The following is a 13,398-nucleotide window of genomic DNA, read 5'->3' on the forward strand; positions in this document are numbered from 1 at the left end:
ATGTGGAACAGACTCCCTCCAGAGGTGGTTCTGGCCAGCTCAGTAGATTGCTTTAAGAAAGGTCTGGATACTTTCCTAAGTGTACATAATATAACTGGGTACTGACATTTATAGGTAAAGTTGATCCGGGGAAAATCCGATTGCCTCTCGGGGGATCAGGAAGGAATTTTTCCCCTGCTGTAGCAAATTGGATCTCATGCTCTGCTGGGATTTTTCACCTTCCTCTGGATCAACTGTGGGTATAGAATTGGGTATATGGGATTGTACCATATTTTTTATTTGATTTACTTTACGGTTGAACTAGGTGGGCTTGTGTCTTTTTTCAATCTGAGTAACTATTTAACAAGATATTACTAACGCCAATCTAATCGCTCCCCCCAAAAAAACTGCAAGGTGAACTTACACAGGACCCCTTCCTGTCTTGGTGCGCGGCGATCTCCCGTTCTGAGCCCCAGTATAAGCGCCTCAGGGGTCCGGGGCTTAGAAATCCCCTCGGCATTCACTCTTTTTCTCCAGTGAGAGGATGGGCTACGCAGATTCTGATCAAATAGAATGCTCCTAAACGCACCTCCTAATGGGGCACATTAAGCCTCAGGGATTTATAATCTCGGGAGCCGTGAGGCGGCTATACCGGGGCTCAGAACATGAGATTACCGCGCTGCTGGTCAGCGAGACTTGGGGAGGGGGTTTTGTGTAAGTTCACCAGATTTTTCTGTAAAGGTGAACTTACCCTTTCAAGTAGAACTGCATCTGAGCACCACAAACTAAAAACACTATAATTTTGGACAGCGGCCATCTTGAGTAAGGGCAGATGATTAAGCACTTCAGCCCCGGAAGATTTTACACCCCCCTTAATGACCAGGCCATTTTTTGCGATACGGCACTGCGTCACTTTAACTGACAATTGCGAGGTCATGAGACGTTGTACCCAAATAAAATGTATGGGCCAGATTCACGTAGAAGTGCGGCGGCGTAACGTATCATAGATACGTTACACCGCCGCAAGTTTTCATCGCAAGTGCCTGATTCACAAAGCACTTGCGATGAAAACAACGCCGGCGGCCTCCGGCGCAAGGCGGGCCAATTTAAATGGGTGTGTGCCATTTAAATTAGGCGCGCTCCCGTGCCGGACCTACTGCGCATGCTCCGTTTCTTAACTCCTGCCGTGCTTTGCGCGCCGTGCCGTAATTTTTTCGAATGGCGCCGCGCGTAGCGTAATTCCGTATTCCCGGACTGCTTACGCAAACAACGTTATTTTTTTAAATTTCGACGCGGGAACGACGGCCATACTTTAGACAGCAATACGTTTGCTGACTAAAGTTAGGGCACCAAAAACGACGACTAACTTTGCGACGGGAAACTAGACTAGCGGCGACGTAGCGAACGCGAAAATCCGTCGTGGATCCGCCGTAACTCCTAATTTGCATACCCGACGCTGGTTTACGACGCAAACTCCCCCCAGCGGCGGCCGCGGTACTGCATCCTAAGATCCGACAGTGTAAAACAATTACACCTGTCGGATCTTATGGATATCTATGCGTAACTGATTCTATGAATCAGTCGCATAGATAGAAACAGAGATACGACGGCGTATCAGCAGAAACGCCGTCGTATCTCTTTGGTGAATCTGGCCCTATGTCCTTTTTTCCCCACAAATAGAGCTTGCTTTTGGTGGTATTTGATCACCTATGCTGGGTTTGTTTTTTGTCAAGTCACACGTTTTCACGCATTTCTATTAAAGTCTGTGGGGCCAAAAACACTTGTAGTCAGCCAACGAGAAGCTCACGTACTTTTTTAAAGGCGACAGGCGTTTTGCTTTAGGCGACAGAACGCGCATATCTGAACAGGGGCCATTGAAATAAATGGGATTTGGCTTGTTAAAGCGGTGGTTCACCCACACTAACAACATTTTACCATTAAATTAGGCATAGTAGCGCGAGCTACAGTATGCCTGTATTGATTTTTTTATCCCCGTACTCACTGTGCAATCCTCTATAGAAGATTCCGACTCCCCGCAGGGAATGGGCGTTCCTATCAAGAGGGAGGATGATTGACGGCCGGCTATGGCACGTCACGCTCCCCGAAGATAGCCGGAACAGGTCTCGGCTCTTCACGGCGCTATACGGCGCCTGCGCACAGACTATGCGCAGGCGCCGTGAAGAGCCAAGTCCTATTGGAGTCGGAATCTTCTATAGAGGATTGCACAGTGAGTACCGGGATAAAAAAATCAATACAGGCATACTGTAGCTCGCGCTACTATGCCTAATTTAATGCTATAAAAAAAAAAAAATTTCATTAGGGTGAACCACCGCTTTAAGTGTTTTAGAACTACAAGCTTCAAGCGGAAAATCGCTCAGGTGTGAACGGGGCCTTAGAAGAAGCAGTACAAGCAGCTAATCAGAAAACAGGGGAAGAAAGAACAGAGATGAGCTTCAGTACTGTGCCGCTTCTCCTTTAATTGTCCAGTCAGGAAAGTAAAGGAAATCAAAAGGAAGAAAGCAGGAAGGTAAACCCCAGTTTTACCATCCCCTGATCACCCACCTAAACAAGGGCATACAGACGCTCAAGGCTGCACACATGCCGCAGCCACAGCAATAATTAAAACAGCATGTTGCTTTCGGCAGGCGGCACCACTGCCGACCCGACCAAGTGAATAGGGATGCATTGCGACAGCGTGCAATACAAGTGCCTGCTCTGGATTTTAAGGAAATCTAAAATAGTTTCCATTTTCTCTTAGTCTGTAAATTTTTAAGCAGGCTTCACATGCAGAGTAAAAAAACAGATTTATAAATTTTTTTACTAACATTTGATACAGAGTATAACTAGGACACTGATGTCACAATGCCCTACAGACTTTTTAAAAGAGAGAGCACAGCAGAAGCGGTTTGCTTTCAGACATTCTCTCACTAACTGAAACTACATACAAAGCCATGCGAGTTTATTGTAGGTGTGCAAATCTGAGCTCGAGTTCCTCAGCTCTGTAACAGGCTGAATCAACAAGAAAACATGTGAAAAGTAGCCTGATGTCCTACTTTTTGGCTGTTAACCACTTGCTTACTGGGCACTTATACCCCCTTCCTGCCCAGGCCAATTTTCAGCTTTCAGCGCTCTCACTCACACTTTGAATGACAATTGCGCGGTCATACAACATTGTACACAATTTACATTTTCAATCATTTTTCTTACACAAACAGAGCTTTATTTTGGTTCTATTTAATCACGACTGTTTTTTTTCTGAACATGTTTTTCATATTTTGCTATAAAATTTTGCAAACAGGTAACTTTTCTCCTTCACTGATGTGTGCTGACGGGCAGTGATAGGCTGCACTGATAAGGCAGCACTGATGGGTGGCGCTGGTGGGCACTGATGAGGCTGCAGTTATAGGTGGTACTGATAGGCAACACTGGTGGGCACCAATAGGCGGAACTGAGGAGGCTGCATCGATGGGTGGCACTGGTGGGCACTGATGAGGCGACACTGGTGGGCACTGATGAGGTGTTACTGGTGGGCACTGATGAGGCGAAACTGATGAGGTGGCACTGGTGGGCACTGACGAGACTGCACTGATAGACGACACTGATGTGCGTCACTGATAGGTGGCACTGATAAGTGACATTGATGAGGCAATGATGGGTGGCACTGGTGGGCACTAAGTACTGATTAGCAGTACTGATGGGCACCAATAGATGGCACTGATTAGCAGCACTGGTGGGCACTAAGGGGAACAGAAACTGGTTAAAAACTGACACAGCGAGGGGAAAAGAAGCTGATACTGTTTACTTTTGGTTTACCTCTCAAGTATCTACTGAAAACGGAGAAATAGGTTTTGGGTGTAATGATCCTAAAAAACAAAAACTAAAAAGAGAGTATCTATAAAACAAAAAAAATACATTGGACACGTACAAAGCTTTCTATTAGACCTACAGTAAATGAAGCCCCATTGTGCAGGACAGAGGGACCGAGGGATGTGGGTCCAACGGAGGGACAGTCAGGAGCTAGACACACATTTCTGCAGCTATTAAGAAAAAAGAACTATAAGTACAACTTCTGTATGGAAATAAATAACCCCAATAAATCAACAATGTGTTAGGTCTAACAAGTCAGCTAAATTTAACTCAGGACGGGGAAATATTGGAGGACCCATGCAGTAAATTAAAGCCAAGTCTGTTAATTGGAATAAAACAAGGAGCTCACTGTGCCCGGTATTAGGTCTACGTGCTCGGCGGCTACGGCGAATCAACACCTCCTGTTTACTTAAATGTTTTTTATGCAAATGAAAAGTTGTGCTTCTACTTGGCTGTGACTATATTTAGACATATCTGAAGACACAGAGTACCATTATAAGGTGTCAAAAGGGGTGACAGGCATATTTAGAAGAAGACCAGCAACCAATAGCACACGGTTTTGTTTAACCCTAATAGAAACTTAAAGTGTTACTAAACCTAAAAACATTTTTTACCTTAAAGGAGTTGTAAAGGAAATTTTTTTTTGCTGAAATGACTGTTTACAGGGTATAGAGACATAATAGTTAACGGATTCCTTTTAAAAACGATTAAAAATAGATAAAAATCAATCATATAATGTACCTGCAGTTTCTAGTTTTGTTTTTGCATGTTGTTTCCTGCTTCTCTGCTGTACAGAGCCACAGAGCCAATACAGGGCAGTGATGGTTTGGAAAACGAAACTGATTGGTGCTGAGGGGTTTTAGACACACAGTAATCACACCTCCTTAATTAGTGACCACAGAGAGAAAGCTCCCAGTACTGTGGTTATCAGGAAACAGACAACCAGGAAGTGTGGAGATCAGAGAAGAATTACAGCAACTTGAGAGCAAAAAAAGAACAACGAGAACATGAAAACAGCACTGCATTACGGTAAAGGAAGCTATTAAGATAAAAAAAAAAATTCCTTTACAAACCATTTAATGCATTGCTTTGCATCATTGGTAGCTTTTAGCAGCGTTTCTCTGCCTCTATTTAAAATCAACGGTTCCCTATGAGAGCCCATTGATTTGAATAGAAGTCGAACCACAAGTCGAATAATGATGATCCGACTTGCGGTGTGGCTTGTGCACCGAGAATCTTGAAAACGAAAAAAAAAAAAACTGCAGTGGGTCCCCCCAAGCGCATACAAGACCCTTCGGTCTGGTATAGATTTTAAGGGGAACCCCACACCAATAAAAAATTGTCATGGGGTTCCCCCTAAAATTCATACCAGACCATTATCCGAGCATACAAACCGACAGTGCCCCTCCTCGGACCATACCAGGCCACACGCCCTCAACATGCCCCAAAGCACAAAGCACTGGTTGTTGGGGTCTGTGGGAGGGGGACTTATCGGAATATGGAAGCCCCCTTTAACAAAGGGGCCCCCAGATCCCAGTCGCCCACCCTATGTGGATGGTATGGGGTGCAAAAAAAGTGTCAAAATAAAAACAGTACACAGGTTTTTGACAAAGTAATTTATTAAAGCAGCGCCGGCGTCTCTTCTCCTTACGATTTATTTTCCCGCCGGTTCTCCTCTCTCCGCTGTCTTCTCCCGCCAGGAGAACATTGGAGGAAGAACAGAAGAAAAAGGCAGCGGAGATAGGAGACTCGGCGGCAGAAGACAGCGGAGAGAGGAGAACCGGCAGTGGGAGAAGACAGCAGAGAGAAGAGAACCAGCGGCTGGAGAAGGTATCAGCGGAGAGAGAAGAACCAGAGGATGAAGACATCGATGAGGGGGGGGGGGGGAATCGGAAGGAGAGGAGATGCCGGAGCTGTACTATTTTTATTTTTGACACTTTTTCTTTTGGGCGAATGTGTAGGAGTACAATGTACCTCATACTCATTCACAGGACCTGTGGGGCCCCTTGTTAAAGGGTGCATTCAGATTTCGATAAGCCCCTCGCCCGCAGACCCTGATAACCACCGGCCAGGGTTGTCGGGAAGAGGCACTTGTCCTCAAAGCACCCCCCCCCCCCATGTTGAGGGCATGTGACCTCATATTATATGGTTTTGGTAAATCTAAAGGAAACAATCTAATAAAAATTGTATAGTGTGTATCCAGTTTTAATTGAAGCCAAACTCCAGAAAACTGTTTTTGTAAGCGCCCCTTCCAGCATTAAATGGTTGACCTCATCTCTGTACTCAATAAATTCTGCTGGAGAGCTTGCTCTTTTGAAAAACAACAGAGTTAGTAGTTGCAAGCCTAAAAAATAAAACTAATGCATCCATCACATCTAAGAAATGGTAAGCTGGAATATAATAAATGTTTTCTTTTTGGGTTTAATGCTGCTTTGAAGTGTTACTAAACTAACATTTTTGGCCTGGTCAGTAAGGGGGATAAACCTTCCAGATGGCAAGTGGTTAAAATGGTCAGAGGTCCCACAGCGTCACCAGGAGTGCGTACAAAACTCTCGCCAAGACACCTTGATTTGCCAGGTTCTCATCCGAGTCTTTCATGGTGTGAATGTTACTCTGCTTCGGTACACACCTGTGCACAACAAGCAGGGAAGTGATCGTTTATTTCCAAGCAAACCAAATGTCTTACCGAATGGCTGAGCAAGAACAAAGTCAAAAAGACAGATGACCAAAAAAGGCAGCAGATAAACAAGGTCAGAGGATGAGCCAGGTGGAAGACTGAAAAAGCCTGAATACAGTCCAAGTCCGGGCTCCAAATCCCAGGCGCCAGGTCGCCTTGGCGACTAGAAATTGCATCCTGGCGCCTGGGCTTTTGTCAGCACATTCACTGTGAGCAATTTGTAAATTCTGCATTTCCAGGTAGGGAGCATGTGCACGTGTCAGCCCAGCCTGCAGTCTCACTGGCTCCCTTACATGCCAATCACTGGGTCCAAGTCAATGATTCATGGCCCGGAACCTGCCAATCAGGACAGGAGAGAGATCTGTGTTCTTCTATTGACAGCGGGATGTGCCCTTTTTTGTCTTCCTGCACATGCCTTAGTAAAACCCAGGGCTTTTTTTCTCAGACAATAGGTGCAGGAACTCCCCCTTTCGGAGTTACCCCTTGTCTCTGCCCCCTACCCACCTCCCAGTACTGCCCCTTTTAGACAATATAGAACCAAGTATCATTTTGTGGTGCTAAGTAATTTATATGGAATTTGGTAATGATATCAAGAAAAGCAGTAAAATAGATCCCCTGAAGCCAGCAACAATAGATCCACCTAACAACAATGGACCACCCACAACAACATTTCCCTACCAGCAACAATAGACTCACGGCAGCATCAACAGATCTCCATACAGCCAGCATTAATAGACTCTCTGGCTGCCATCAACAATAGACCCCTCCCCCAACAGTAGATCTCTTTCAGCAACAACTGACCCCCCCAGCAACATAAGACCCCCCTAGAAACAATAGGTCCCCCACCAGCAACAATAGACCCCCCTGCAAAAATAGATCCACAGCAGTGAGCATCAATACCCTGCAGCACACCCCAGCATCCCTTGCTATTACATACAGTCAGTTCAGAAGGTCCCGGAACTGCGTTCCCCCGCGTTCCCGCTGAAAAAAAGCCCTGGTAAAACCGTATATAGTGCAGTTACATTACACTCCCCACACACAGTTAACCCCTTGATTGCACCAGATGTTAACCTCTTCCTACCCAGTGTTATCAGTACAGTGACAGTGAACAGTATTAACACTGATTACTGTATTAGTGTCACTGGTGATGTCAGTGTCAGTTAGCCTGTGTCAGAATGCCCGCCGCACTATCACAGTCCTGCTATAAGTCGCTGCTCGTCGCCATTGCTATTCTCAAAAAATAAATAAAAAAAATGCCAGTACATACCGGTATATATAACGTCATTTGTATGAGCTATAGTTTTTATGCAAACCAATTAGGATACAGTTATTGGGATTTTTTTTACCAAAAACATGTAGCAGATTATATTTTGGCCTAAATTTATGAAGAAATTACATTTTTTTTATGGTATATGTTTTATAGCAAAAAGGAAAAAAATATAGGGCCAGATCCACATAGATCGGCACCGGCGCAGCGTATGTGAGATACGCTACGCCGCTGTAACTTTACTTTTGGCTGCTTTGAATCCTCAAAGAATTTGTGCCGTAAATTTAAATCGGCAATTAGGGGGGCGTGATTCATTTAATGAAATGAACTGCGCATGCTCCGTTTCAAAATTTCCTGCCGTGCATTGCGCGAAATGACGTCGCAAGGACATCATTTTTTAAACTTAGACGTGACTTACGCCCCCATCCCGATTCACGGACGACTTACGCAAAAAAAAAAAAATTCAAAGTTCGACGCGGGAACGACGGCCATACAGCGGGGGTTCACCCTATCAACGAAAAAAAAATGTTTTTTTTTTCTTTTACCATAAAATCAGGCATTGTAGCGCGAGCTACAGTATGCCTGTCCCGAATTTTTTACCCCCGTACTCACCTTGTACTCGTAGATCGAAGATACCGGGGAATGGGCGTGCCTATGGAGACGGAGGATGATTGACGGCCGGCTCTGGCGCGTCACGCTTCTCCGGAAATAGCCGAAATAGGCTTGGCTCTTCACGGCGCCTGCGCATAGCCTGTGCGCAGGCGCCGTGAAGAGCCGAGACCTACTCCAGCTGTCTTCGGGGAGAGTGACGTGCCAGGGCCGGCCGTCAATCATCCTCCCTCTCCATAGGCACGCCCATTCCCCGCGGGAGCCGAAATCTACGATGTCCGATTACAAGGTGAGTCCGGGGTTAAAAAAATCGGGACAGGCATACTGTAGCTCGCGCTACAATGCCTGTCTCGATGGTAAAATCAAGCCAGTGAGGGTGAACTACCGCTTTAACATGGCAAGTCTATCTATACGCCGCAAAATACCAGCTTTAACTATACGCCGGAAAAAGCCGACTAGAGACGACGTAAGAAAATGCGGCGGCCGCGCGTACGTTCGTGGATCGAGGTAAATAGCTAATTTGCATATCCGACGCGGAAAACCACGCGAACTCCACCCAGTGGACGCCGAAGTATTGCATCTACGATCCAAAGCCGTACGCCTGTCGGATCTAACCCAGATGTCGTCGTATCTTGGTTTGAGGATTCAAACTAAAGATACGACGCGGGTAATTTGAAAGTACGCCGGAGTATCAGTAGATACGCCGGCGTACTCTCACTGTGGATCTGGCCCATAGTTTTTATTTTTTTCAGTCTTTTTTCATTTACACAGCAAAACATTTTAAACCTAGTGGTGATCAAATACCACCAAAAAAAAGCTTTATTTGTGTGACAAATTTATATACATTTGTGTACAGTGTTGCACGACAACGCAATTGTTCCTTAAAGTAATGCAAAGCCATACAGCAAAAAAAACTTTGTTAATTCAAAAAAATAAAAAAAACCTGGCTCCTAACTTTTTTTAGCTGGCTCCTAAATTCAAAGCAAATTTGTCAAGCCCTGGTCCAAGGCTACTTTCACACTGGGGAAGGGTAACGCGCCGCTGGTTTTAGCGGCGCTTTATTGTCGTTTTAGCAGCGCTTTTTGATCGCTAGCGGGGCACTTTAAACCCCTGCTAGCGACCAAATGGCTAAAAGTGCCCGTGTTGCGTTACTGACGAAGCGCTTTGCAGGTGCTTCGGCAGCGCTGCCCATTCATTTCAATGGGCAGGGTGTTTTGGGAGTGGTGTATACATCGCTCCCGCACCGCCCCAAAGATGCTGCTTTCAGGACTTTTTTTCCCGTCCTGCACCGCGCCAGTGTGAACGCACTCAGGCTTTCACACTGGGGTGGCATGAGAGGCGCTTTACAGGCGCTATTATTAACGCTAAAACACCGGAAAAGCACCTCAGTGTGAAAGTGGTCTAAGTGATCCAAAATGCAGGGTACTAAAGCTCCATTCACACCAATGCGTCTTTCATGCTTTTTGCAGAAACACACAACATTTTTTTAACATGGGTTCCTATAGAACACGTTCACATCAAGGCATTTTTGTGCCTCTGCGTTTTTTTGAAAGAATGGGGGACTTTTTTAAACGCAAAACGGTGCTTTTTTGTGTTTTTGGTTCAATAGACCTCAATAGAGAAGCTGCAGAAAAGCATGCAGTGGGCCAGATTCACGTACATTTCCGCCGGTGTAACGTAAGCCATTTACGTTACACCGCCGCAAGTTTTCAGGTTTAGTGCCCGATCCACAAAGCACTTACCTGGAAACTTGCGGCGGTGTATCTTAAATGCGTCCGGCGCAAGGCGGGCCAAATCGAATGGGCGGGCAACATTTAAATTAGGCGCGCCCGTGCCGGACCTACTGCGCATGCTCCGCTTCCCAACTCCCGCCATGCTTTGCGCGAAGTGACGTCATTTTTTCGAACTGCGACGCTCGTAGCGTACTTCCGTATTCCCGGACGGCTTACGCAAACGACGTTAAATTTTGAATTTCGACGCGGGAACGACGGCCATACTTTAGACAGCAATACGCTTGCTGACTAAAGTTAGGGCACCAAATACGACGACTAACTTTGCGACGGGAAACTAGACTAGCGGCGACGTACCGAACGCGAAGAAACCGTCGTGGATCGCCGTAACTGCTAATTTGCATACCCAACGCTGGTTTACGACGCAAACTCCCCCCAGCGGCGGCCGCGGTACTGCATCCTAAGATCCGACAGTGTAAAACAATTACACCTGTCGGATCTTAGGGCTATCTATGCGTAACTGATTCTATGAATCCGCCGTATAGATAGAAACAGAGATACGACGGTGTATCAGGAGATACGCCGTCGTATCTCTTTTGTGAATCTGGCCCAGTGTTTTTACCACGATTTGCGTTTTTTAATCTGACCTACAACAAATTTACCCCCGCCCCCCCAAAAAATAAGCATACAAAAACACAAATTGCGGCAAAATTGCGGTAAAAAACCCCCCCCCCACAAAAAGCACTGCAGAAACGCTCAATGTGAATGGAGCCCAAAACAGGTTTCACACAGAAACTTTGATCAGGATTAAACCTGGTACACACGAGATTATTGGACGAATGATCGTCCGGTTTTATTTGCATGCTAGTCTCATAACGAAAATTAAGAGTTTACTAATGTTACAAAAATTCTTGTATGACAGAATAAAAATTAAGAAGGGATGTAACATACTGTATTGGTATTGTATTGTCAGATGAAAACTATATAGATTAACCGCTTAGGACCAGCGCACGACGATGTACTTGGCACAATGTCGCAGCTGTGCAAATGGGCATACAGGTACATCCACTTTAAATCATGGCTTAGTGGGCGCGCGCCCGCCGCGTGCTCCGAGAGCGTGCCCGCGGACTCAATGTTTAGCGGTGTCCCGCGATCGTGACGCAGAGAGGCAGAACAGGGAGATTTCAGTGTAAACAAGGCATTTCCCAGTTCTGCCTAGTGACAGGACAAGGATCTACTGCTCCCTGTCATTGGAAGCAGTGATCGCTGTCATCATGTCAGTGGTAGCCCATCCCCCCCACAGTTAGAATCACTCCCTAGGACACACTTAACCCCTTGATTGCCCCTAGTGTTAACCCCTTCCCTGCCAGTGGCATTTACACAGTAATCAGTGCATTTTTATAGCACTGATCGCTGTATAAATGACAATGGTCCCAAAAAAGTGTCAAAAGTGTCCGCCATAATGTTGCAGTCCCGATAAAAATCGCAGATCGCCGCCATTACTAATAAAGAAAATGCCATAAATCTATCCACCTATTTTGTAGACGCTATAACTTGTGAGCAAACCAACCAATATACGCTTATAACAATTTTTTTTTACCAAAAATATGTTGAAGAATACATATTTTTTTATATATTTTTTGTATATTCTGCAATATTTACATTTTTTGGTAAACTCATTTAATAAATCCAAGCTCTGCAAGCTGAGATAACATGCACTGCATTGATGCATTCACACAATTTCACAGTAACCATGAGATAAAAAGAAAGTTCAGGAATATTTCTTTATCCCATTGTTTTGCAAATCTATGTACACTACAAACTGTATGATTGAATCGGTTCTGATTTATTTCCGTTTACTAACTTGACATTATATTATTCTAAATAGAAAACCTTCATTATTTTTGCAAATATTAAAACAGGGCTCGACAAATCCCGGTCGCCAGGGCGACTAGAAATAGGGACCTGGCGACTTGACTTGGCTTTTTTGTGAGCTGGCGCCATCTGGTGGTGGCCGTTGGTATTACAAGTTAAGCATTACAAGTTAAACAGCAATTCTAATGTAATTGTTCACTATTTTTCACTATTTTCACTGCCATCTTCTTCCCTCTAATTAGAATCCCCAAACATTATATATATTTTTTATCCTAACACCCTAGAGAATAAAATGGCGATCGTTGCAATACTTTCTGTCACGTCCTATTTGCGCAGCGGTCTTACAAGCGCACTTTTTGGGGAAAAAATTACACTTTTTATAATTAAAAAAATAAGACAACAGTAAAGTTATCCCCATTTTTTTTAATAATATGAAAGATAATGTTACGCCGAGTAAATTGATACCCAACATGTCACGCTTCAAAATTGCGTCCGCTCGTGGAATGCCGACAAACTTTTACCCTTTAAAATCTTCATAGGCGACGTTTAAAAAAATCTACAGGTTGCATGTTTTGAGTTACAGAGGAGGTCTAGGGCTAGAATTATTGCTCTCACTCTACCAATCGCGGCGATACCTCACATGTGTGGTTTGAACACCATTTACAATGCGGGCGCTGCTCACGTATGTGTTCGCTTCTGCGCGCAAGCTCGTCGGGACGGGGCGCGTTTTCTGGCTCCTAACTTTTTTAGCTGGCTCCTAGATTCCAAGCAAATTTGTCAAACCCTGTATTAAAAGATTCTAACTACTCACCTGCTGCCGCCACGTCCCTCACCTTGTTGTGTCACTGCCGCATCACCAGCTGCCCCATAAAGGGAATGGGACCGTCGGTGAGTCAACAGCGCGTCAGAGGAGGAGCCGCTGCGGGACAGAGATGACAGTTGCTCTTTAAAAATTAGGATTTAAATCGAGTTGACTTAAATTGAGCCTTTTTACTAGTGATTTAAATCAAATCCACCCTGTCAGGCAGTACATGAAATTGATTCAAAGTTCATCAGCTCCACATACAGTATATAATCTTTGTTTCAAGACGTGAGAAAAGCTCGGTGGATTCTAAAATAAGCTGTCGGAAGGAAGTGGAAGGAGTTCGGAGTGTGAAAGGAATGCGACTTTTTTTTCCTGGATATGTAAACTTTGAGATCAGAAACATATAACCCCGGGTTCAAACATGTGGAATCTCAGCCGTATCTGCCGCTTCCTAGAGCAATATTAGATCACTACAGTAGTGAGGACCGCAAGGACAATTCTGCAAGAAAGGAACAACAGAAAAATACAACTTTAAAGTGAAAACGCTAATAAAAAAAAGTGATACTTTAGTTACAAGTGGGAACTGATT

At 44.8% G+C, this 13,398-nt stretch overlaps 1 protein-coding gene across 1 annotated transcript in view; it reads right to left on the bottom strand.

The window, feature by feature from the left end:
* Positions 1–13,398, bottom strand: part of MAML2 (mastermind like transcriptional coactivator 2) — a 235,671-nt gene that overhangs the window by 165,985 nt on the left and 56,288 nt on the right. The window lies entirely within an intron of this gene.

The sequence above is a fragment of the Rana temporaria genome, chromosome 2 (assembly GCF_905171775.1).
Source record: "Rana temporaria chromosome 2, aRanTem1.1, whole genome shotgun sequence".
Lineage (NCBI taxonomy): Eukaryota > Metazoa > Chordata > Amphibia > Anura > Ranidae > Rana > Rana temporaria.